Source organism: Anabrus simplex, chromosome 5 (genome assembly GCF_040414725.1).
Source record: "Anabrus simplex isolate iqAnaSimp1 chromosome 5, ASM4041472v1, whole genome shotgun sequence".
Classification (NCBI taxonomy): Eukaryota; Metazoa; Arthropoda; class Insecta; order Orthoptera; family Tettigoniidae; genus Anabrus; species Anabrus simplex.
In genome coordinates this window covers 207,082,106-207,108,608 of record NC_090269.1, presented here as the reverse complement: position 1 = coordinate 207,108,608, position 26,503 = coordinate 207,082,106, and positions in this window count along the sequence as shown.

Sequence of the window (26,503 nt, the reverse complement as noted above, 5' to 3'; positions counted from 1 at the left end):
TGACTCCAACACGGAGTCCAACACTCGCCGCGAGTCCAACACCAACACTGACTCCCATGGAGTCCAACACTGACTGACCGTCCGCGGCTAGCCTCCCTTTTTATAGCACGGGTGATCTCTACCAGAATATTCGCGATGTGGCCAGAGACAGAGTATTCTCGTTTCATCCCCAAGAAAACTGATGAGAATACACGGAAGTACCCTAGCGACTCACTACCTGACTCACTAGTTCCTATCAAGAAGTACCAAAAGGAGCTACCGTAGGGCTGGCACGTAACAATATATTTAAATTAGAAATCACGTCAGTTTTTTTGTTAAGTAGATTTTACCTACACATTTCCTTCTCACGTACCCATCAATATACAGGAGTAACAAATCACACCCGAGATTTACAAGAGATATTAGGCATCCATTGCCTCGCAAGGATACAATGACGACGTTATCAGTACTTCCGAGGCATTTTACTGAAGAGAGGTGTAATCAGGACAGACAGTAGAATTAGGTTTTTGGGTAGTTCAACATTTCTGCCTTGGGGCATATAATCTAGACCTTAGGCTTCTTTAAACAACACGCATCAATTTTGCTTTGCATGAAGTCAGCAGGAATTATGACTGGCTCGTAGCAGTATGTGATTAGTTCAAAATGACATTTATACATGTCAGCGCCAGTTGCCTTTAATAGATCTTCTGCAATTTCAGTCCCGTTCTCATGCCTTCTTATATTAGAGACTAGACAGGGCTGCATTTAATTGGGCCACTGTGATGTGTGGGGCCAAATATGTCATAATCTACTTCCCCTTCCTTCTGAATGTACATTGTAGTATTTCTTACATCCCCTCCTTAGTACAGATCTTCAATGTTCTGGCTCCAAAGTTCACATACCTCTTCATTATCTACTAGAATATTTCAGTTGTTCCTAGTTTTTGGTTTATACTGCAGAGATCTGATCCTGTGGTATGCATTATCCATGCTTCCACTTATATCAAGGCATACGTGAAAAAAAAATTCGAGCATTTTGTACGTACTGTGGTGGTAAAGGTATAACGCTGTAAAACACAATACTTTTGCCTAAGGTAATACAGTTTTCAGTTTGCTTTTCGTGGCACCGACACAGATAGGTCTTATGGCGACTATAGGATAGGAAATGGCTAGGACTGGGAAGAAAGCGGCCGTTGCCTTAATTAAGGTACAGCTCCAGCATTTGATTGGTGTGAAAATGGGAAACCATCTTTAGGGATGCCGACAATGGGGTTCGAACCCACTGTCTCCCGAATGCAAACTTACAGCTGAGCCACCCTAACCGCACGGCCAACCGCTCGGTACACAATACGTAAGAACAAGCGGAGTTGTACAGTGGATTTCTTCTGCATGGTGTGAATCACTTCAGTCACAATGTCAAGCGAACTGTAATGATAAACAAATCACCCGGACTAAGGCCAGAGTAAGAGAGTGAATAACTACAAGCGCATGGTCTGGTTGTTGCTAGACTGATGATAACGAACGTCGTTTACCTGTGGACTACAAGTAAAGTACACCTGCAGGCTGTTCATGCTGCAAAAATTGTTGTCTACAAACGTTCGGCGGATATAGACCTACATCTTATTTACGGCGAAGCTCTTCGTAATTCAGAAGCTGTCGTTTGATTGTACGGCGAACGATTTCCTGATCGCCGCACAGCGAATAGGCGAACTTCCATTGCTGCGGACCAGTCAGTATGCGATACTAGTAGTGTTTTACCGACTTATCGTCCGACTCGTTGGCCGAACGGTCAGCGTACTGGCCTTCGGTTCACAGGGTCCCGGGTTCGATTCCCGGCCGGGTCGGGGATTTTAACCTTAATTGGTTAACTCCAACGGCACGGGGACTGGGTGTATGTGTTGTCTTCATCATCATTTGATCCTCATTACGACGCGCAGGTCGCCTACGGGAGTCAACTAGAGAGACCTGCACCTGGCGAGCCGAACCCGCCCTGGGATATCCCGGCAGTAAAAGCCATACGACATTTCATATACCAACTTATCGATACTGTGAAAGGCACCCGAGAGAAGCGCATGAAATGTTGGTGTGTCCCAGTGGACTGTGCAATGGGTTCTTCATGAAAAACGCCTCCGATCGTATCATGTGCAACGTGTACACTAGTGTTCATTTAAATCTCCGGCCACAAATATTCGTTTGAGGCATGGAAACCAGTACATCCCTCAGAACCGCCAGTACCAGCTTACACTCTCTCTTTCATTCGTCAGATTCATGACGAAGCATAACACATGGACACACCTGAAGAGCGAGGGAGAGATGGAAAGCGCGAATGATGGGAGATCTAACATGAACCAAACACCCACAGAGGGGAAGGTACTTGCTTCGCCGCCTGACTTCACGACCCCCGGTCTCAACCTTGATTATGCGGTAGAGAGAGGGAATGAAGAGACCTTATCCCAATTCATTGAGGGTCAAATTTTCCTATTTCTTTGTAATTCCTTTGTGCAAAGGCTGGCTGAAATGTTAGCGGTCTCGGCCATGACGTTATTGCCAAACGCCATCGCGCCCGATCATTGTAAGAAAGAATGGCCCTTATTTTCGTCAATATAGGTCCTATTAAACTACACTACGTTAATAACGTTGCAAGCACTGTCAAATGAAGAACTGATATATTTTGCAGTAAAATATGGACAGATATGAAATTTGGATGCAAGAAATGAAGATAAAGGATGGTAACATTCACTAAGGACTTAGTGAGGTGATTCGTATTTCATTAAGACTTACTGTTTTACTGAAATATCATACCATGCTTTTTCCTAATATAATTATGGGAAATGGGACAGAAATTAAATGTCATAAAATGAATTATAAAAACAAAAGACAGAGGCAATGCTTACATTTACAAGACATGCAAATGAAGAATATTATTCACCATCCAAAAAGGAAAGAATAATGATAGATGAGTTGTAATAAATAAAAATAAGATGTTCTCATACCATTTTAGTAAAATGTGTTAAAGAAACAAAGGAGTGCGTTTTTTAACCAAAAGTAAATAAAATTAAGGTTTCCTACCCACGGAATTAATTGTATTTGTATAAAATGAAAAGTAGAATATAATCTTAAACAGTGTACTAGTTTATAAACAAATTCTAGCCATTCAAATGAACGGAGGAAATCAATAAGGGAAAACTGAAACAATGTTTCTCCATTACTTTGTTAATAGGAAAGGATTATTTCTGACTTCTAAAAGATCTGTCTTGCCCTCTAGTTGCTTCTCGAGTTACCCCGATTTTCTGCCAACTTTAAGGACCCAGTATCATCTTATCTAAAGCCAAAGTGTGCGTTCTAGTAAGACGGTAGAATGAAAGCACTGAAAACTTTTAACAGTCGCCCACTACTGGAGCATCTTTACGTCTGTATGCAACTCCATTGTTTTAGCAGTTTGGAAACACTGAATTACATGAGATATCCGTATTTATGCGAACCCGATCATGATCAGTATTAGGACTGGTCGGGGTGCTGTGTGCTATTCTATACTGCCGAAAATACATTACAGGTCCATAAGTAATTCACAGGGGAAAATGTGCTAGATATAACTGCCATATAGTTCAAAAATATTCCTTCTTATTACGGCCATGCTTTCTACCTTTATAAAGCCCTTGAATTTTCAAGAACTGCTGAGTTTATTTCTCATAGGGTGTAATTAATAATAATAATAATAATAATAATAATAATAATAATAATAATAATAATAATTCCGGAGATTTCATAGAACCCAGAGGTGAAAGAAGATGCCGGGGTAAATTGTTGGACAGGGAAATGACCAGAGCACAAGTTAAAGCACTAAATTTGAAATTTTAATTCATTCCTATTTTTATCAGATTTTAAAATTTGGTAGATAATCTGAATGAACAACAACAAATAACAGTTAATGAGCTCGTCAGCTCGGATAACAACAGTGGACCACAAGTCCAAAAATCAGGTACAGGAACTGGATAGAATAATCAACAAGATAAAATATAAAGGATGAGCATTGTAGCTCGGAAGGTACACTATTTTACAACAGCATATTTACTCCACTCACATTCTGGGAGACTTAGCTCCGAAAGGTACTGTAGTCCAGCCTCTAAGAGGCACAAGCTTCTTAAAAAATTATGCCTTACAAGTTTCAAAATTCTGTGTTTTGCAAACTCTGCTGCTCAACAGTCTGTTACACACTCGTTTATCAATAATTACACTCTAAACCGAGGCAATGAGTACCCATACTAAATGGCCTTAATATAGAATTAAAAGATTTAAGACGATCGGTCATGAACAAAAGGCTACGAGCCGAAACACTTGCATTCCTTTTAGGAAAACACTTAGAATCCTGAATGGGCTTATGGCCCGAAGTTGCAGAGGCTATGCGTATACTACAGAGGGGTGCCTAAACGAAAAATATTAAATGCCGAAGGCGAGTGGAGAATTTAGAGATTTAGAAAATTTTAGTCTACCCGTACCAAGTTTAATGGGAATCAACAGAGGGTGAAAACTCTTTGTTCCCTTAATTTATACGGTTCCAGCAGGGATTTGAACAGAGTCCTCGGATTTGCCGAAAATTTACATTTAAACAATTACTTTAGAACTTCATATTAAGAAAATAAGTTTTAAACCTTCCCCTCAAGCTATCTGCCTGGATCTATGACATTTTAAGAGATGTCTGCCATTACCTTCAGTTGGTGGGCCTCCCGATTGCCGGCAGGCACCCCCTGCCTCCTAATTACGCCGCGCACACACTAGACCGGAGCGATGAAGATGGCAATACGGCCCTAAAGCGCGGAGCTTTTATAGCATCACAGAGGGGAAGATTTCAGAATTCTCTTGAGATAGGCGGAATGTCTGTACATACCACCAATTTTAATTGACTTGGAGAAATATACACACAATTCCTGATTGGTTAATGACTTAAGGAAAAAGAGAGCCGTAGGACTGTTAACAACATACGTACATTAAAAAAAATCTACATAAACTGAAGGTTTGCACCTTCAAAAAATGAAATTCCCTTCAGACTTAGTTGTCCGTGATCCCGCCAGAGGGGGCACATAGGCCGATGGTAGAGACAACTAATGCTTAAACGTCCAAGTACATTGAGTTACATTTGTTCGAGATTCGTAGCACAGATGGCCTTCTAGTAGGCGCGTGCTTCAACGGGACAGAGAAGGAGTACCCCCGTACAATAAAATAATAATAATAATAATAATAATAATTGTTACGGAGATATCCGTGGTAGGTAGAGGTGAAAGAAGGTGCGGGTGTGAATGGGTTTCAAGCTACGAAATTAACGTGCAATGTAAAATTAATTTAAAATTTAACTAGGTTATATTTTCTTTTCAAAAACAAGAGATAACAATCATAACAGGTACAGAGTAGCAAAACGTAGGTACAATATTACTGGATTCGGGCTCAGTGCCCTTACTTCATAACTCTTGGGCAATCAGCCCCGCCTTACTCCAAAAAAAAAAAAATTAGCCAAGGGGCAGAAAACCCCATTCATGCCCAGGAGCACTGGCTCCAAACGTTACACATAAAGCCTGCACGAGGCATACAGAAACAAATTTCAAAGAGCGATCCGCTCTCAAAATTGTAAGCCTATCACAAGGCCACACCAAACTCTACCTTCAAGCTGTCCTCTAAGGACGTTTTCACAGGGGTAAAATACCCAACCTACTGAGGTCTATTACATGAAAAGAAGGTTGATTACATGACCTCTAAAATAACAATTTGAGAGGAGGCGAACTTGCACTCCTAATACACTTTGTTTTTAAAACCTACTCTGGCTCTGGGCCACTAACGCAAGGACTAATCCCCTACTACAGAGGTGACTTAGAGAAGAACACTTTACATTACATAAACGAAGAATAGTTTGAGAAAATAAGTTCACCTCAAAACAAATGTGAGTGGGAGCTCGAGAGGGTTAGCACTCTCTATCCCAATATGTAGCTTTACAAGAAAAAGATGAAAAGAGTAATTACATTTTAGGAGAAGGTTACATGATGGAAATGCTTCGAACCCGCCGCGAGTGTTAAACTGCCGACCTAGCAAGAAAAGAAGTTATTAATAGGCCATTACCTGGTGTTGAACGGCTGAAGAAGAAAGAGGCGCTTCCCGCCTCCTGCTATGTACTTAATACACTGAAAGATGGAACAGAAGTGGCCCGGAGACCCCAAAATCAGCAGTTTAAATACTCTCGCGGAAGTTTCTAGGCGTTAGGGGAATGAAAACACCCGCCCACAATGTTTTTATTGGATAGGACCCCGCAATCGATTAAAGTTGGGGGAAGATACATCTGATTGGATAGAAATTAATTTAAGAAATTCGGGATTGGCTACATGCAAAACAAGGGGAAAGAGAGGGGTATACAGCCAACTTAAACAATAACAGCAAGAAATTTAGCAAAGAACAAACATTTGAAATAAAAATTTCTTCAACAAAATAGTTCTTTGACTCCGCACTAGGGTGCGCTATTGTTGATCTTCAGTAGTGTCCTCTAGAAGAGAAAGTTCACACTTCTTACTTCAAGCGAAACAAAAACACATCAAAAGTGACACAGTTCAAAAACTCAAAATTTTCCACGTGGTGACATCTTCTGAGAAAGTAGAGAATTAATAGAATAGATAAAGTTCAACCTTCCTCCAGAAGAGGAGTTTCAACTGGCGCAACTTTTAAATGAACGGTGTAGAGGTGTACCGCCCGGTACAGACCTCCCCCCTCAAAAGTTCCTCCAGGGGTGACACATGAAATCAGTTTGAAACAAAGTCCAAGTAATGATGTTGATACGAAGATGGATAGCAGAAGCATTTACAAGATTTCTTAATTCAGTTTCAAAATGTTGTTGTTGCAGGTGAATGAAAGTCTTTATGTTTGTAGAATTTGAATTTCAGAAGATAAACTTTTAATACTTAAAGGTGAAGAAAAATTTTGCAATGTCCACCAAATATTGTTGTTGAATTCCCAAGTGTAGTTATTGCTTATGGTGACTGTCCATGTAGTTGATGTAGATTGAGTCGGATGGCCAGACCGGCCGTTGCAGCTTGCGTCCAACGGAGGCCGCTCGGACCCCTCAAGTACCCTGAGATACCGCTCGCCCGCACTATGAGGGGAGCAGAGGTGTTGAAGTACGCCGCGCCCGCGGTGAACAGATACAGGCTGCGGGCATGTAGCAGGTCGTGCGCCGCACATCAGCCTTGGCCGGGGGGAGAGCTCCGGCTCGCCGTGCACATGTCGTCCTCGCTGGAGAGGAGGGGGCCCATCCCCCTCCCCAGTCGCTGCACGGCGCTGCGCGGCTGCGGGGGCGCTGAAACATTAAAGCTAGGCGGCAGAATTGTGTTGGACAATCATCTTCTTTGAGGGTACAGGCTTGTGGAGAGGTTGAGGGGCCAGCGGCGTGTAGATATCCATGGCATTTACTATTATGAAGCCACAGTGTAAGGTGGAGCAGGAGACGGGAGCGTGGTAATGGCCGTGGCAAGAACAGGATGGCAGTTTAACGGGTCGGGGCAGGTTTTACACAAGGCTTACATCTAAAACCAAAATATTACAGAAGGGGCAGAATGCCTTAAAAGTGAAACTCAAAAAAATATAACCTTCATATCCTTTCAAAATAATATGAAGCAAGTTAACACAGAAATTACACCGGTTTCACCTGGGACAGGTGAACTCTAAATATCCTCTCGGTGGCTGGATTACTTAGCAATAAGGTAACCGGCGTAAGAAAATCGAGAATGATACAAGGCCCATGAAATCTGGGGGCAAGCTTGCCCGCGGGAACAAAATTTTTGACCATAACCTGGTCACCTACCTTCAAAGTGGTGGGTCTCCGTCCACGATCATACCTTTCCCTAACCTTTTCATGAGATACTTTAAGATTGGCTTTAGCCTTCTTCCAAAGATCTTTAATGTTATCCGGATCTATTGTCTCGGGTAGAATGTCATTCAAAGACCAGAGGTTAGAGAGCGGCGAGTTGGGAACAAACTTGAACATCAAAGAAGCTGGAGTAAATTTGTGTGATTCATGAACCGCCGAATTCAAAGCAAAAGCTAACCAATGCAGGGACGTGTCCCACCTAGAATGATCTTCATGATGATAGGCAATAAGTGCGGACCTGAGATTACGGTTAACCCGTTCAGCCAGAGATGGTTGAGGGTAATAAGCGGATGTAGTTACATGAGAGATGGACAAGTCAAAACAGAATTTACGAAACAGATTTGATGTAAAAGCTTTAGCATTATCAGATACAATGTATTGGCACGGACCAAAAGAAGCAAAAATAGAATTTAGGCAAGTAATGGTGGACTGAGCGGTAGCCAGCTTAGTCGGAAATAACCAGGAAAATCTTGTAAAACCATCTACACACACAAAGATGAACTTGTTGGCATTACCCTTTGACTGGGGGAAGGGTCCCACATAATCAATATACAGGCGTTCCATGGGGCGCGACGCTTGATGAGAAGACAAAAGGCCTACTTTAGTGGACATGGTGGGTTTACTGATCAAACAAGATTTACAAGCTTTTACAAGTTCCCGAATTTCACCGTCCATACCTTTCCATATGAACACTTCACGAATCTTTTCACGAGTTTTAAAGATTCCAAGATGCCCCCCCAATGGGGTCTCATGATAGTATTTGAAGATCATAGGTACAAGAACCGCTGGAACAACAACTTTCATCAACTTATCATGCCTCGAAGGGCAACATAAAACACCATTCCTCAGAACATAAGGGACGACATGTTCCCCAGAAGAAAGGGTTTCCATTATCGGACCCAGCGTCGGATCTTCACGTTGGTATTTCTCAATATCCCTAAAGAGCATGGGAGCATCGGTTAGGATGGCATTAACCTCGGATAGTATGGACTCGGAAGGTGATGAACTGTCGACCGGTTCATGGGTCTCGACCTCGTTTGAAAACATACGGCTGAGTCCATCAGCCACAACATTTTCGGTACCTCTGATATGTTTAACATCAAACTGGAAGGCGGAAATACGAATAGCCCAGCGGGCTATACGACCAGTACGACGCGGCCTACCTAAGACCCAGCTTAAGGCTTGATTATCTGTCTCCAGGTCGAATTTAACGTGTTCCAGATAGAGACGGAACTTTTCTAAGGCAAATAAGACTGCCAAACCTTCGAGCTCATAGATGGAATACTTGGCTTCTTGAGCCGACAATGTCCTAGACGCATAGGCGATGGGTCGCCTCCCTAGTTCAGTCTCTTGAAGAAGGACTGCAGCTACAGCTGACGACGACGCATCCGTTTGGACGATGAATTTCTTCGAGAAATCAGGCATAGCAAGTACAGGGGCATTACAGAGAGCTAATTTAAGATCTTCGAAAGCGGCTTGTTGAGAAGGTCCCCACTCGAATTTGATGCCTTTCCTACGGAGAAGGTTTAAGGGCGCCGCTCTATTAGCGAAGTTAGGAATAAACTTCCTGAAGAAATTCACCATACCAATCTAGCGATACCTTTGATGTCCTTAGGAGGTTTAAAATCACGGATGGCCTGTGTTCTAGAATGATCGACAGCTACCCCATCGGGTGACACAATATGCCCTAGGAATGACATAGAGGGCTTAGCAAAGGCAACCTTGGACAACTTGACAGTTAACCCAGCCTTACGAAGGCGATTCAGAACTTCTCGCAGATGATCTAGATGTTCTTCAAAGGTTTCGGAAAATACGACGACATCATCCAAGTAGTGATATAAGTACTCAAATTTGATGTCGGAAAAGACCCTATCTAGTAGCCTAGTGAGCACAGCTGCCCCCGTGGGGAGCCCGAAAGGCACGCGGTTGTATTCATATAAATTCCAGTCCGTGGCAAACGCTGTAAGATGTTTAGACTCTTCGGCAAGGGGAATTTGATTATAGGCCTGATTCAAGTCCAAGATGGTGAAGAACTTGGCCTTACGAAACCATGAAAAGCAAGAATGAAGGTCGGGAAGGGGCACAGATTGCAACACCACCTTCCGATTGAGAGCCCTGTAATCAATGACAGGCCTGAAGCCTCCTTGGGGTTTCGGGACTAGAAAAATAGGCGAAGAATACGCTGACTTAGAGGGCCTAATAATACCATCCTTCAACATCTGATCGATGATTTCTTTCAGAGCCTTCATTTTAGGTGGAGATAGCCTATACGGTGGAAAACGGACAGGAATCGAATCCGTGACCTCAATTTTGTATTCAATAAGGTCAGTAACACCAAGAGTATCAGAGAACACCTCGGGAAACGACTGACACAGTTTCCGAATACTATCAGCCTGCTCCTCAGGTAGATGTCTAAGGTCTAACAACATCTCATCCTGGGTAGGCGAAATAGATGAACATGATACAGAATTACACTTTAACAAGGGAATTCTACAATTGGACGCAAATTTGAATGTGCACGACCTACTCTGGAGATCGAGCACAAGACCAGTGTGAGAAATGAAGTCCGCTCCCAATATGATGGGGCAAGACAAGAGCTTAGCCACAAACAATTTGATCTTCCATGTAAATTTAAAAACCCGAATTTTGACATGTAAGGAACCTAGAATTTCTAATGGAGATGAATTAGCCGAAACATATTTAATAGGAGATGAGTCATAGTCAGGGAGTTTACAAACAGATTTCAATTTAGAATACCATTCAGCCGAAATAATCGAACAAACACTGCCTGAATCTAAAAGAGCTGTTATAGGCTCGTTATTTAACTCAATCTTAAGAAAAGGAACAGGTGCGGGGGTATCCGCCGCAATCCTAAGACATTCTTTAGGGCATTCAAAAGATGAATTTGAAGGCTGATTGTTCTCTGCATTTACAACCTGTTTACTAGGGGCTGAGTCTCGGGAAGATGGATTAGTCGACTCAACCGATGCCACTAGTCACTTTTTATTATTGGCATAGGTGGAATTGGCACCAGAAGTTGAGCAGGAGGGGGTGCTATTTGAGTTTGGGCAATTTTTGGCGATATGTGAGAAGGCCCCACACTTAAAACAGCCTTGTGATGAACCAGCTCCATTATTTGCCCTACTAGACTTGATCAGCGGACACTTATTGCGCAGATGGACAGGCGACCCGCAAGCATAACATTTACGAGGGGTGACTGATCGGCGAGGTGGAAGCCGAGTATTACTAAAAGAAGGCGGGGGTTCTTTTGCCACACGCAAGGAATCGGCATACCTAACTCCTTCCGCAGAGACGGCTAATGCTTCCAGTTCAGAGAAGGTTTGCGGGCACGCCGCGAAACACAAATATGACCTGTAGGGTGGTGAAATCCCTTCGATAATAGCTTGCACGATCTGATCCTCAGGGAAGTGGAGAGCAAACACCCTAGTATAAAACTTAATATCTTGGATGAAGTCTGCCAGGTTTTCATCCAAGCGCTGTACCCGATAATAGTATTTCTGAATAAGAGATGACCTCGCGCGGGCAGGAATAAAATTTGCAAGCAGATGTGCATGGAAATCTTCGATAGATGACTGTTCAGCTATGGCTCTTACGATTTTATCAGAGAGAATACCAATAGCATACGGATAGATAATTTGCAAAATTTGACATGGCGAAAGAGAAAAAACAAGAGCATGATCCTGAAATTCCACTAGAAATCTTAAAAATGAAATTACATCACTGGTGGTGTTGACGGAAAACTTAGAGATACCTATAAGCAACATTGCCAATGGATGAGGCAAGCTACTGAACCCAGGTGACATAGTCGTTAAAGGTTTCAATGGCAAAGAAGTTAATTCAGAGCGGATGTTACCCAATGACGCACGGCGTTCAGATTCGTTGTTCGATGGGGCAGAGATAGTTTGAGCAGCAACGGTTATCCTATTGACTTCTCCCTGAGGAGGCTCTTCCTCGTTACCTACATTCACCGTGGCGGGTTGATCAGTTTTGGGAGGAACTTCGCCGGTTAGCAATTGAGTGACCTTATTAGACAATTCAGAAATAGTTTCAAGGAGCGTATTAGCGTCCTTCCTCTGAACGTCATTCACCTTTAGAGACAACAGATCATTAACTCTATTTGCAAAGTGATACAGCCTGCCTTGCACACGCTTAATTTGATTAGGAGACGGATCGTTTTCATCAAAAAAGCTGACTACAGATGCTAGCCCAGTAATATTCTCGACGATCGTGGAAAGAGAGTCATCAATTTCTTTCTCTCCCAAATTGGGGATGGAAATGGGCAAATCAAGGGACTCTCTAAGCTTGTTGGTGTCGATTGCAACCGTGCCTCCAGATTGCACATTTCTGATAGTTAACTCGTATATCAACTCCTCTTTGCGCAAGTAGTTAAGGAGGAGAACATCGCGAGGGCCGGGCATGATGACAGAACAATTTTGAAAAACTCAAAAAATTCCAGCAACTGAGAAAATTATTAGAGTTCGAATCAAAGCAATGTTTAGCCGTCAAAAGGGGCAAAATTGAGACCCATTCAACCACGCTCTGCTACCACTTGTTACGGAGATATCCGTGGTAGGTAGAGGTGAAAGAAGGTGCGGGTGTGAATGGGTTTCAAGCTACGAAATTAACGTGCAATGTAAAATTAACTTAAAATTTAACTAGGTTATATTTTCTTTTCAAAAACAAGAGATAACAATCATAACAGGTACAGAGTAGCAAAAAGTAGGTACAATATTACTGGATTCGGGCTCAGTGCCCTTACTTCATAACTCTTGGGCAATCAGCCCCGCCTTACTCAAAAAAAAAAAATTAGCCAAGGGGCAGAAAACCCCATTCATGCCCAGGAGCACTGGCTCCAAACGTTACACATAAAGCCTGCACGAGGCATACAGAAACAAATTTCAAAGAGCGATCCGCTCTCAAAATTGTAAGCCTATCACAAGGCCACACCAAACTCTACCTTCAAGCTGTCCTCTAAGGACGTTTTCACAGGGGTAAAATACCCAACCTACTGAGGTCTATTACATGAAAAGAAGGTTGATTACATGACCTCTAAAATAACAATTTGAGAGGAGGCGAACTTGCACTCCTAATACACTTTGTTTTTAAAACCTAATCTGGCTCTGGGCCACTAACGCAAGGGCTAATCCCCTACTACAGAGGTGACTTAGAGAAGAACACTTTACATTACATAAACGAAGAATAGTTTGAGAAAATAAGTTCACCTCAAAACAAATGTGAGTGGGAGCTCGAGAGGGTTAGCACTCTCTATCCCAATATGTAGCTTTACAAGAAAAAGATGAAAAGAGTAATTACATTTTAGGAGAAGGTTACATGATGGAAATGCTTCGAACCCGCCGCGAGTGTTAAACTGCCGACCTAGCAAGAAAAGAAGTTATTAATAGGCCATTACCTGGTGTTGAACGGCTGAAGAAGAAAGAGGCGCTTCCCGCCTCCTGCTATGTACTTAATACACTGAAAGATGGAACAGAAGTGGCCCGGAGACCCCAAAATCAGCAGTTTAAATACTCTCGCGGAAGTTTCTAGGCGTTAGGGGAATGAAAACACCCGCCCACAATGTTTTTATTGGATAGGACCCCGCAATCGATTAAAGTTGGGGGAAGATACATCTGATTGGATAGAAATTAATTTAAGAAATTCGGGATTGGCTACATGCAAAACAAGGGGAAAGAGAGGGGTATACAGCCAACTTAAACAATAACAGCAAGAAATTTAGCAAAGAACAAACATTTGAAATAAAAATTTCTTCAACAAAATAGTTCTTTGACTCCGCACTAGGGTGCGCTATTGTTGATCTTCAGTAGTGTCCTCTAGAAGAGAAAGTTCACACTTCTTACTTCAAGCGAAACAAAAACACATCAAAAGTGACACAGTTCAAAAACTCAAAATTTTCCACGTGGTGACATCTTCTGAGAAAGTAGAGAATTAATAGAATAGATAAAGTTCAACCTTCCTCCAGAAGAGGAGTTTCAACTGGCGCAACTTTTAAATGAACGGTGTAGAGGTGTACCGCCCGGTACAATAATAATAATAATAATAATAGTAATAATAGTAATAATAGTAATAATAATAATAATAATAATAATAATAATAATAATAATAATAATAATAATAATATTTTATTCTCAACAACTAAAGTAAAAGTAACCTGGCATTAAATAATTATGATCATAAGAGACGTAAGGGTCTTTGGAAAATATTTCCTATGGAGTTATTGTCAGCGCTGATGAAGCTCTTAAATGCCATATGCATTTCTTCACAATACGCATGAACGTGTACTTTCTTCACGTGGATGCACCACTACGGTACGGTGCTACGGTATACATGAATACATCGACCATATATTTTCACGCCGAATAGGTGACCAGTTCGGTCTCCTGAATTAAATGTCGTTTTACCTGTGGGGTCATATCAAGAGTCTTGTGAATGCAAGAGAAATCGACGCGGAAGGTGCGCTCCGCCAATTTATTTTCTCGCGGAGTGGAATTCATACGGTTGTACCCACAAGTATTTGCATGTGTTCAGGTATCATAGATTCGTCGCTGCGAAGCATACCTGCGAGCAAATGATGGATAAATCGAGCAATTTCTCTAGTAGCTTGCGCATCCTTGGTGTCCATTCGGAAGTGTTCCCAGCATTTCCACCATTATGGTCAGATTGTCTGTGTAAAGGTCAACGTCCACAGTATATAAACTGATGTTGTTTACAAAGACTCGCTGTTTGTCACGCACTCAGACACAAGTCTAATTTTATTCCCAAGATGATTCATTATGAGCAACATAAGTGAAACCACATCTACTGATCATGATATTCGGAAGTCGGCCAACCGTGCGCATTGAGTACGCATTTGTTTACAAAAACTCGCCGCGCGTAGGACGTAAAGCAAAAATTGAAAACATTGACTATTGTCCTGGCCAATAAGAGGATGTTGACAGCTGCACCATATTGTATCAAATACACTTCCTATTTCCCGCTCAAGTTTTCGCTATAAATTCCTTTTACACTCTGTATAATGGAAATGACAACGTTGTCTTTTGCCAGGTGCTTCTCCGAAAGGGCACCTCAAAGAATATGTTTATTATGACTCAATCTGCTCACAAAACTCAGTCGGTCTCTCACCCCTTCCGTTCATACCTTCTAGTAGAAATGTCCCAGTATATTTTGAGTTGCTATTTGAACCAACAGCGACATTGACCTCATCCATTATTATGATAGCCTCATCTCCATCAAACTCTAGTAAGTTTTCAGTTTGTTCGTAGATCAATTCTACTTCATCATCAGCAATTTTTGACGTTGTGTAGTACGCCTGAGTGACCACTAGGTTCACCGGTAAGATGTTTGTCTTTATTCGCTTACATGGTAGGTGTTAGATCACGACCCTAGACCAACTTCATCGCGAGATAAATGCTACACAGTTAGTTCCCTGATGCTCATTTCCGCTGTTAATCTGAATCCATTTATTGTGAACCTCTATTTTTTGATCACATTGCCTCACATATGCCCAAAATATCAAACTCTGCTTCGAACATAGCGTTCTAAAGTGTTCTGGTTTCCGAACTTTCAATTAGTGTTCTCATATTCTACGTCCCTAGTTTAAACATTCCGCGCGCTTTAAAGCAAGGATATCACTCGATGACGACCTGAGCTGCCTGGCTATGATCTCGCCTGTCTGATCTCGCCTTCCGAATACTATGATCAGTGGAGGTGGTTTCACTCATGTTGCTCATAATTAATCATCTTCTTGGGAATAAAATTCGTGTAGTGGTTTATTGTTGTCTTCTGCACATGGCATTAAAAAGTCACTGTTAAGATGGGAAACGGATTTTGCCCATAAACCGACACTTGCAGTTAGACCCCATGCGTTTAAGTGGCATTTCCTCCACTGAGATTCCATCACTCTACCGAGAGGTCTCTTCCGCCCAAAGCCGTTGGTCCTCTCAGCTGATCAAATCATAATGCACTGAGTCGCTGACTGTATCGTCTGCTCTATTACCATAGCAAGAATTACCTGGACAGACACAGATACATACGTATATATTATTTTTATTCAATTGCGACGAACTTAAAGGGGTATTATTTTCTTAGTCATTTAAATTCTCTATTGAATAATGTTTCTTGTTTTTACGTCCCATTACTTATATTTGCGGTTTTCGGAGACGCCGAGGTGCCGGAATTTAGTCCCTCAGGAGTACTTTTACCTTCCAGTAAATCTACCGACACGAGGCTGACGTATTTGAGCACCTTCAAATACCACCGGACTGAGTCAGGATCGAATCTGCCAAGTTGGAGTCGGCGGGCCAGTGCCTCAACCGTCTGAGCCACTCAAGCCCGGCTAAATTCTCCATTGACCTCTGTGGTTGTTGTCTTTCTGTTCCAAAAATAGTGGATTCGGTCCCAGCTGAAGTCTTGTCATATTTAACGGCGACAAAGTGTGACAGCTCCATGTAATTGCTTCAGTCAGGTTAAAGGAATCTTACGGGAGAAAATTCCGACATCTCGGTGATCTCACAATCTGCAGAAATAGAAGGAAGGTTAATTAAAATCTTTTTAATAATATCTGCCTCCTCTAGTTTAACCGATTTAGGAGATATTCTTCACGATTTAAAGTAATATTACGTGAAATCATCGCGATTTGTCGTCACTTAACTGCTCAAGTTCCGGTATGGGAATGTAACGTGGTTACTGATCGAAGGTCTTTCAAGTACAAAGCCAGAATGAAGAGCTCCGCTTGCCTTTTCAACCCCCACCCCGAATCCTCAATCCCTCGCCCTCGCTGCTGGAAGGAAGAAACGGTGAGTACGATGGGCGTGTGAATTGATACAGCAGGCGCGAATCTGGGCAAATGAATTTCGTTAGCAGCACTTGCAGACAATCTGCTACTAGGAGCTTGAGTGAGTGTAGAGGGATTGAGGGTCTGGTAACATGGTTAAGGCTTGGAAAATATTTCATTACACAAACCCAGTTGTAGAGGGTCACCATTAAGTCAAGTGGGGGCCCGGCCCGGCTGCTTGCTTGCACTCGGAATACGCAATCAGTTTAGTATCGCACGGCGCATGTGTGGTCCGGAATAAATTAACGGTCTGAGTGACGACGCGACGAAGACAGGGTGATGCCACTTTAGAGCGTCCACTTCTCCAAGCTTGGACAGACGCTGGCCGACTCCTAATGTTATCCTAGCACCCCATTAAGATTCCTGGCTCACTAGTTCCGAGACTTGGTTGTGGGTAGCTGGAACGTGCGAAGCACATCGACTGTATTCAGTGTTCGGAAATTGTTCAACTATTACGTAATAGATGCTAATCCTTCGTTCTCCGAGGTGAGATTTTAACCAATAATTCGAGACGCAGAATGTTTGTTAAATTCCCTGTGAAATATGAAAGATCTTCGTATCCCTATAATACACTGTGTCACACATTTTCGAAGTAACAGGAAACTCGAATAATGACCTTTTCGCTTACGATCCGCTGATAACGAGACCTCACCAAAGCTTCCCCGCCGATTTGATGAGCTTGTTCATTGTGCTACATGTTCATAATAGGTAGGCCTACGTGTCGCACAGCTGGTCTTCAGAAGTACTTCCGTGAAATTCAAATTCCATTTTATCGGAACTGGGTTGGAGTTGCGCTTGCAACTTGAAACGGTGAAAGTTCTCGCCATGACCTGCAAGTATACTACAAACAAATCACATTGGTAGTGGTACGATGGCAAGGTCTCCTTGTTGGACACACTTGCCTTACAATAATAATAATAATAATAATAATAATAATAATAATAATAATAATAATAATAATAATAATAATTTCGTGTGGCTATTTCTAGCCGAGTGCAACCCTTGTAAGGCGGACCCTCCGATGAGTGTGAGCGGCATCTGCCATGCGTAGATAACTGCGTGTTATTGTGGTGGAGGATAGTGTTATGTGTGGTGTGTGAGTTGCAGGGATGTTGGGGACAGCACAAATACCCAGTCCCCAGGCCACTGGAATTAACCAATGAAGGTTAAAATCCCCGACCCGGCCGGGAAACGAACCCGGGACCCTCTGAACCGAAGGCCAGTACGCTGACCATTCAACCAAAGAGTCGGACATAATAATAATAATAATAATAATAATAATAATAATAATAATAATAATAATAATAATAATAATAATAATAATGTTATTGGCTTTATCTCCTACTAAGTACTGTTTCGGTTTTCTGAGACACCGGGGTGCCGGAATTTAGCCCCACAGGAGGTCTTTTACATGCCAGTAAATCTACCGACACGAAGCTGATGTATTTGAACACTTTCAAATAACATCGGACTGAGCCAGGATCGAACCTGCCAAGTTGAGATCAAAAGGCCAGTGCTTAAATCGTCTGAGCCACTCAGCCCGGTTGCTTGCCATAGAATCCTAAGAAGCTCAGGTGAAAACATTTCAAACTTCCGCCCATTTCTTGATGACACCTTGCATTGGTTACAGAAAGTGTAAATTACTTCTGTGCCGGAATAAATTAAAAATTATTTAAGAAAACTTTACATATTAAGCCTACTTAGATTACCAAGAATTAACACATATAATTATAATTTTAAGACTGTTACCAGTATTCGTAATATATTATTTTCATTAATTTGTCATGAACTTCCATATTTTTATTCCAGTGCTTTTTACGAAAGCATAAAATAACTTCAAGCTAATTTATCCTCACTCTGGTATATGTCCACGTTTTATATTATGAGGTCATGAAATGGCTGTCGCAAATTTATTCGTATGCTATTTATTTTACATATCATTACAAAAGCCACATAGAAGTGAAAGAGCTGGAAAAGAGTGTAAAATGAACGTAAAGGAATAGTTTTAATGAACAACAAAGTTTTATGGGTTTAGTCTGGGTATTACAGGATTAATATGCGATCGATATACTTGATATAAATCCATAAACTTGTCAATGCCATATTTAGTATGGCTAGTACGTTATAATAGCCTACTTCAGCCGATATTTGGAGGAGGAATTATGGTTGCTATTAAAATACAGTTTTATCAAACCGTAAAGAGAACATACGTACATAACTAATACAAATACAACTTAATTATAGACTCGTATGCCTTCCAGTGCTCAGTGTGCAAGTCTATGTGAATGTACTGCGTGTCTCCACAGTCCTCCTTTTCCGAATAAGTATCTTGCCTCATTTAGTTCCACACCTCTTATAACTAAATAGTTATAAACGGAGTCTAATCACAGTTATCTTTTTTTTTTTGCTAGTTGCTTTACGTCGCACCGACACAGATAGGTCTTATGGCGACGATGGGACAGGAAAGGGCTAGGAGTGGGAAGGAAGCGGCCGTGGCCTTAATTAAGGTACAGCCCCAGCATTTGCCTGGTGTGAAAATGGGAAACCACGGAAAACCATCTTCAGGTCTGCCGACAGTGGGGTTCGAACCTACTATCTCCCGAATACTGGATACTGGCCGCACTTAAGCGACTGCAGCTATCGAGCTCGGTACACAGTTATCTTGATTTCACTACATTCCTCTTACTGCTTTCTTTTTACACTATTGTTTTTACACCGACACAGGTAGGTCTTATGGTGACGATGGGATAGGAAAGGGCAAGGACTAGGAAGGAAGCGGCCGTGGTCTTAATTAAGGCACAGCCCCAGCATTTTCCTGGCGTGAAAATGGGAAACCACGTAAAACCATCTTTAGGGCTACCGACAGTGTGGTTCGAACCTACTATCTCACGGATGCAAGCTCACAACTGCGCGCCCTAACGGCACGACCAGCACGCCCGGTATTTGGTAATCTTTACTGCTCCGTTCGTCTCATATGATTCCACCCAAAGCAGGTTCATCCATCGAGTTCGTTCCTAAGTTGACCTTTATATCCTCATTATGAGAGCCCTCCTGCTGTTTTTGCCACCTATTTGCATCAGCAGTGATTCTCGCTACTTTCACGTCCGTTGCTCCCAAATTATGAATAAAATATTCTGAGTAGTCCATTCAGTTTTCACTCCCATAAAATCGTTCCGAAAACAGATCGATATAAAGATAGTTTCGTTTGCGAGCTAATTTCGTTTTTATAAAACACCGTTGAGCGAAAATGCAAGCTCACTGTCCTAGCCTTATTTCACTTTAGCTCAATTTCGGTGCAACCCTAGTATTTGCCTGGTGTGAAAATGAGAAACCATGGAAAAACATATTTGGGGATGCCGATGCTGGGATTGGAACCCACCATCTCCCGAGTGCAAGGTCACAGCTAAGCGAAACCTAACCGCACAGACAACTCAATCGGTGTTTTGTATAAAAGAAGCTAGCTCCTGGACGATACTATATAGGCTAACATCCTTCCTTTTGGCACCCGGCCATGTGCCCTCTCTACACCTATTTCACTGTCTAACTCACTCGTAGGATTCTTAATTACTTGAAGCACACTGAAAATCTGATGCTGACATTCCCTCTTTAGTTTGAAATCAGAATTGTTTTCATCCAACTAACTCTCCACAACTGAATTCGCCTTTAAAATGCCTGTGAACACTTTGCCTAGTATAGGTTACTAATCAATGGAATACCTCGATAGTTGTTATAATCCTATCTATTCCATTGCAGACACTGCTTTCGTCCATGCAGAATGTATCTTACACACATGCAAGTTAATCTTAGTTCTCTCTGAAGCCATTTCACCCCCGCCTTCCCACTATATTTCACCATTTAAAGTCGAATTTCACCTATTCATGCTGGTTTATAACAATGTAGTTTACTTGCAATCCTATCCACTTCCTCAAGCGTAATATTATTGACAACATCGTTCTCCTTCCCATAACCTCCATTGTTTGTGACTTCAACAGAAAGATTTACATCGAGAAGATTTTCGGAAAATTTCTTCCATCTGTACAGTAATTCCCTAGGATCTACGATGAGTTTATCTGATTTACCGAATAACCTCCACATTTTATTTCCCTTTTACCACCCTTTCTGAGATTCTTTTTTTCAGTCCAGAAAGGCTGCGCTGCCACTTGACCAAGCCTTTCCAAATTACGACCAAATACTTCTCGTGATTCCTTTCCGACCCCACAATTATTTGTTTCGTTCTCTTCCCTTCGTCGATATACAGTTACCTATCTACATTAGTTCTTGATTGGAACCATTTTTAATTCGCTTTCCTCTTTTAGTTTTACAAGTCACCCTCAGTTCATCATTCCACCAGGATGTTCACTTTTCCCCATATTTACACACTACTGTTCCTAGACATTACCTTTCTGTTTCTACAATATCCCTGTACAGCAAACGTTCTGTTTTTATATCCTGAACTTGCTTACTCTATTCTTAGGGACTTTTCACTAATCATATCCTTAAACTTCTAATTTCCCTAACCTGAAGATTTCCCTCCCTTATCCGTGTACAAGCATTTAGCTATCTCTGTCCTAGATTTAATATTTCACTGCAGATCAGATAGTGGTGTATATCATCACAAAATCCTAAAAATACCCGTATCTTTCTAATAAACGTTCTGAATTCAAAGTCATGATAAGATAGTGTATTATGGATCTGGCGCCCATACCCGCACATGTATAACGATGAATAGTCTTATGCTTTAAGAATTAATTCGCATCCTCTAATCCCATATTAACACAGGAGTCCAGTAAATACTTCCCATTCCAGTTAGCTTCCATATTTTCCTCACATTTACCCATCACCTTCTCATATCCTTCAGTTCTGTTTGTCATAAGTCTGTACAGAGTTCTCCTCCATATTCGCAGACACTATACATATGGGTATATAAATGCCTGAATGAGTTGATGATGAATGATTCCATGACTGAATTGAATTGTCATGCATGCATGAATAAATGAATGAACACTTCTCTCCCCGTCACGGATAGCCACCAAGTGATATATCCTTCAGTTCTATTCCAATTCTCCCACTGAAATTGCCCATTATCACTTTCCTTACGGTTGACCCTGACTCAGCGCTTCATAAAACTTGTCAACTTCATCCTCATATACACCTTCACATGGTGAATACACTGAGATATCTCCTGTCCTATTTCCTACAACCACTGAATCTATCCGCATCCTTCACTCATTTACGTGCCTAACAGAAACATTGTTGCATGTTATGGTGTTCCTGATAAACAGTCCCAACCCACACTCAACCCTTCCATTTTCATACCTGTTAATAGAGCCTTATAATCTCCAGTCTCTTCTTCGTTATCTTACCTTACCCGAACACCACTAATCCCTAACTCATCCAGACGCATTCTCTTTTCTAACACGGTTAGTTCTACCTTCTTAGTCCAGCTCCGAATCGAAATACATTTTGTTCGCCAAGATGTTTCCACGGAGTCTCTGGCCTGTCAAATGGAAGCGGGACCTTACTTACACATAATCTCAGTGTGAATCTCTTGTAACGAGTCAGGGACAAGTAGTGGATTGTTTAGTCCTAGCCGCTTGAGCACAAGGTGTGCCACGACTCAGAATAGCCTTTGTCCGAGTTCCCACACCTACAGTATCCGTAGCAACTGGTATCCTACCTCTCCGAACCACTTACTAGGCCATTCACCAGTTGCCCATGGTACACGTATTAGGATACGACTACAGTAACTCACACCACGAATCACCCGTATATAGAATATTGAGAAAGGTCAAATATTAGACAACTAATAACAATGTAATTGATTATACGTCCCCTTAACTACTTTTTGTACAGTTTTCGGTGACGCGAAGTGCCAGAACTTCGTCCCGTAGGAATCCTTTCACACACTGGTAAATAAACAGAGACAAATTCAGTATATTTTTAGCAACTTTAGGAGAACATCTGAAGTCCTATATATTTAATCGATTTGCAGTTGTGCTCACAACGTTGTATAGTTGGACGACCTGGCTTCTGACCAATGTTATTGTTGTTGCTAGTTGCTTTACGTCGCACCGACACAGATAGGTCTTATGGCGACGATGGGACAGGGAAGGGCTAGGAGTGGGAAGGAAGCGTCCGTGGCCTTAATTAAGGTACAGCCCCAGCATTTGCCTGGTGTGTTGACGACAGAAAAAGCACGCATCCCTCAAGCTACAGGAAATAAGAGCACGCGGTTAAAATGTCAGAAGTAAAACCTCGCGGCCTGACGACCAGAACACTGGGCATTCAGCCACGCACTCACATCTTTGGAATTTAACAGCAGTCTGTTCACCTTGATCAGTGAGATATGAAAACAAAATTTTAATTTAAAACAACCGGGCGAGTTGGCCGCGCGCGTAGAGGCGCGCGGCTGTGAGCTTGCATCCGGGAGATAGTAGGTTCGAATCCCACTTTCGGCAGCCCTGAAAATGGTTTTCCGTGGTTTCCCATTTTCACACCAGGCAAATGCTGGGGCTGTACCTTAATTAAGGCCAGGGCCGCTTCCTTCCAACTCCTAAGCCTTTCCTATCCCATCGTCGCCATAAGACCTATCTGTGTCGGTGCGACGTAAAGCCCCTAGCAAAAAAAAAATTAAAACATGAATATCATGCTACCATCGCGAGGGAGCTGCATAGTCAAGGCAGTACAAGCATAGGGGAAGGGGGGGCAAGATGGGACACGGGGCAAGAAGGGGTGGGCGTTTCCTTGTCTCCATGGTGCTGCCACTGGCATGAAAATGAAAATAGCTTGAAGGGCAGATGAAGGTTACACAGTTTGTACGACTTCTAGTCAGTGTGAGCTGTCTGGATGCTTGGAGTGGCCTTTTTACTGTTTCTCACCCCTGTGATCTTATATATATGTATCCTTTGGACTTTGATGAGATAAGCTGGAATTGCAATACATTTGTTCTTGAACACTATCCATTAGACTGTACCTTAATGTATATATATTGAGCTTGTTGAAGTAATTCATAAATAAATGAATATTTTTATTCCGTTAGTCTCAGTATAACATTTGGGGCAAGATGGGGACGTCCCCGTCTTGCCCCAGTCCCCATCTTGCCCCAGTCCTAATCTTGCCCCAGTCCTAAAATTGCCCTTTAGGATAAATAGTATTTCCTCTAGAGGTACTTATATAATGTCTAGTAATATTTTATTTTTATAAATATGCCCCTTGGTATAGGCCAAGGGACCAAACACCGAGTGCAAAGGGTAGTGGATTTCTCAGTCAGTCATTACCAACAGCAGTGGCTACGCTGGCTAAAGCGCAGCGATAGGTCATGGAGCCAAGCTCTCTGCTGACTCGGTAGACGCGTGGGTTCGAGCCTCACCGTCCGCCGTCCTTGAAATGGTTTTCCGTAGTTTCCCATTTTCAACACCAGTCAAATTCTGGGACGGTACCTTCTGACAGTCCACGGCCACTTCCTTCGACACCCTTGCCCAGTTTTATTCATTTTCATCCATTCCATCTCTCATCCCGACGCCGCAGGTCGCCCACGGGAGTCGACTTTAAAGACCTGCACACGGCCTCTCAGGAGGTCACACGAAAAATCGGTCATTTAAACATCCATACATTTTTACCATGAAAATGAATTTAAATTGTATTCTTGCTCATTATGCTACCTACGAGCCTTATGATGGTTTATTATGGTGCAATACTTTACGTTGATATTAGTAATTCAAGGTTATGGGAATAGATTCAAATTTTGGTATAATTTTTACTGAAAAATGCAAGTTTCCAGGCCAGTGGCAGCACCATGGAGAAAAAAGGAACCTCCATGGTAGTATGCACGATTTTTTGTGTGTGGAGTTTTGTGTTTAACTTTTCAAAAACTATTTTAGTGCACTATGAGAAACAGATAGTGACGCAACAAAATGGAACTATTTATGAACATATTATCAACATGTATATCGTACCTGAACTACTTTTTCCTTAGCGTCCCCATCTTGCCCCACCCCCCTCCCCTACTTGTTTTACCCAGAAAGACGTCGGTTCGACTCTCCATCAAGAAGTTAAGAATTCAGAAACGCGATTCAATTTCTGAAGTAGGTCATGGCCCTGGAGTGTACTGAGCTTATACCAGAGATGAGTACTAAGTTCATTCCTCAGATTAAAGGTGGTCACACTATCCCGATTGGTGCCGTGATTAGAAATTATGAAAGCCCTTACGTGCCACACCACTAGGGACCTTCAGGGCCGGTACGAAAATTCCTTTACGCCGTCGCATGCTACACCAGAAGGCAGATACATAACCTTCATTTCCGGCACTAGGGTTACTAGTAATTTGGCCGGGCTGGGCGGCTCAGACGGTTCAGGCGCGGCCTTCTGACTCCAGCTTGGTAGATTCGATCCGGGCTCAGCTCGGTGCTACTTGAAGGTGCTCAAATACGTGAGCCTCGTGTCGGTAGATTTACTGTCACATAAAAGAACATCTGCGGGACAAAATTCCGGCAAGTAGGCATCTCCGTAAACCGTAAGAAAAGTAGTTAGTGGGACGTAAAAACAATAACATTATTATTGTTGCCATTGATGCTTACACGGACCGTACTTACAGACATGATACTGTATGGATTTTGGGCTTACGCCGTGTCAAGAAAATAAGGTGAAATTCTTTACATTTCGCAGATAACTGTGCTCTGCGTCATCAGAAGAAAATCTCGACTGTCCACGAGAAAGGCTTCTTAAACAGTAACATTATTAAGTCTAGTAATTTAGCCGGCTTTATTGGCGCAGTTGGCTAGTTGTAGTCCGTCTGTTAGAAATATAGTGAATTTGGTCAATGCTGAATTGGGCAGTATTCATAATGTTCAAATGGAACATCCACATGCCGTTGGATTTTAGCACGTTAGGGACAAAATATTTGACACCATAGGACACCAGGCTGCCCAAATAGCTGGAACAGACTTTAACGTCGACAAACTGTACAATAGTATGGTCACTCAAAACAGGAACGTTCGCCGTACTTAATATTTTAATATACTTAATTACATTTATGATCAAAATATTGTTTAACTCCCATGTAGATAGAAACCCCGTGGATACCCGCAAAAAACAAGTTCTCCACAAGTTGAATTGCTTCTGAGCGAAGTGTACCCGCAATGCCATTCAATGCAATGTGTTCAATTTTTTGAGCGACTCTACTTAAGACGACGACATGGCGAAGCGTAGACGAAGAACATAATAGCTTTTCAACAACGTGGAATCTTACAATTCAGAATTGCTTTTTTTCTCAACTACCTACTACGTTAATTTTTTAAAATATTCACATTCATTTGATTGAAAACATTGTGATAAGTAAAGAGACCGAGTTGTTGGCTGAATGTTTAGCGTACAGGCCTTCGGTTTAGAGGGTCCCGCGCTCGATTCCCGGCCCAGTCGAAGATTTTAATCGCTTCCGATTAATTATTCTGGCTCGGGGACTGAGCGTATGTGTCCGCCCCAACACTCTCCTCATCATATTCAGACGACATACCACTCTACTAACCACTACAGAAACACGCAATAGTGCTTACATCCCTCCATATGGGGTTGGCGTCAGGAAGGGCATCCGGTCGTAAACCAGGGACAAATCCACATTATGCTACTCAGTTCGCACCCGCGACCCCACAGGTGTGGGAAAAAGCGGTAGGAAAAGGAGAAGATTGTGATAAGTAAAGAATACACTGTCCGGTATTTAGACTAACACATTAAGAATTGAGCTTACATGAGGTCGCTACT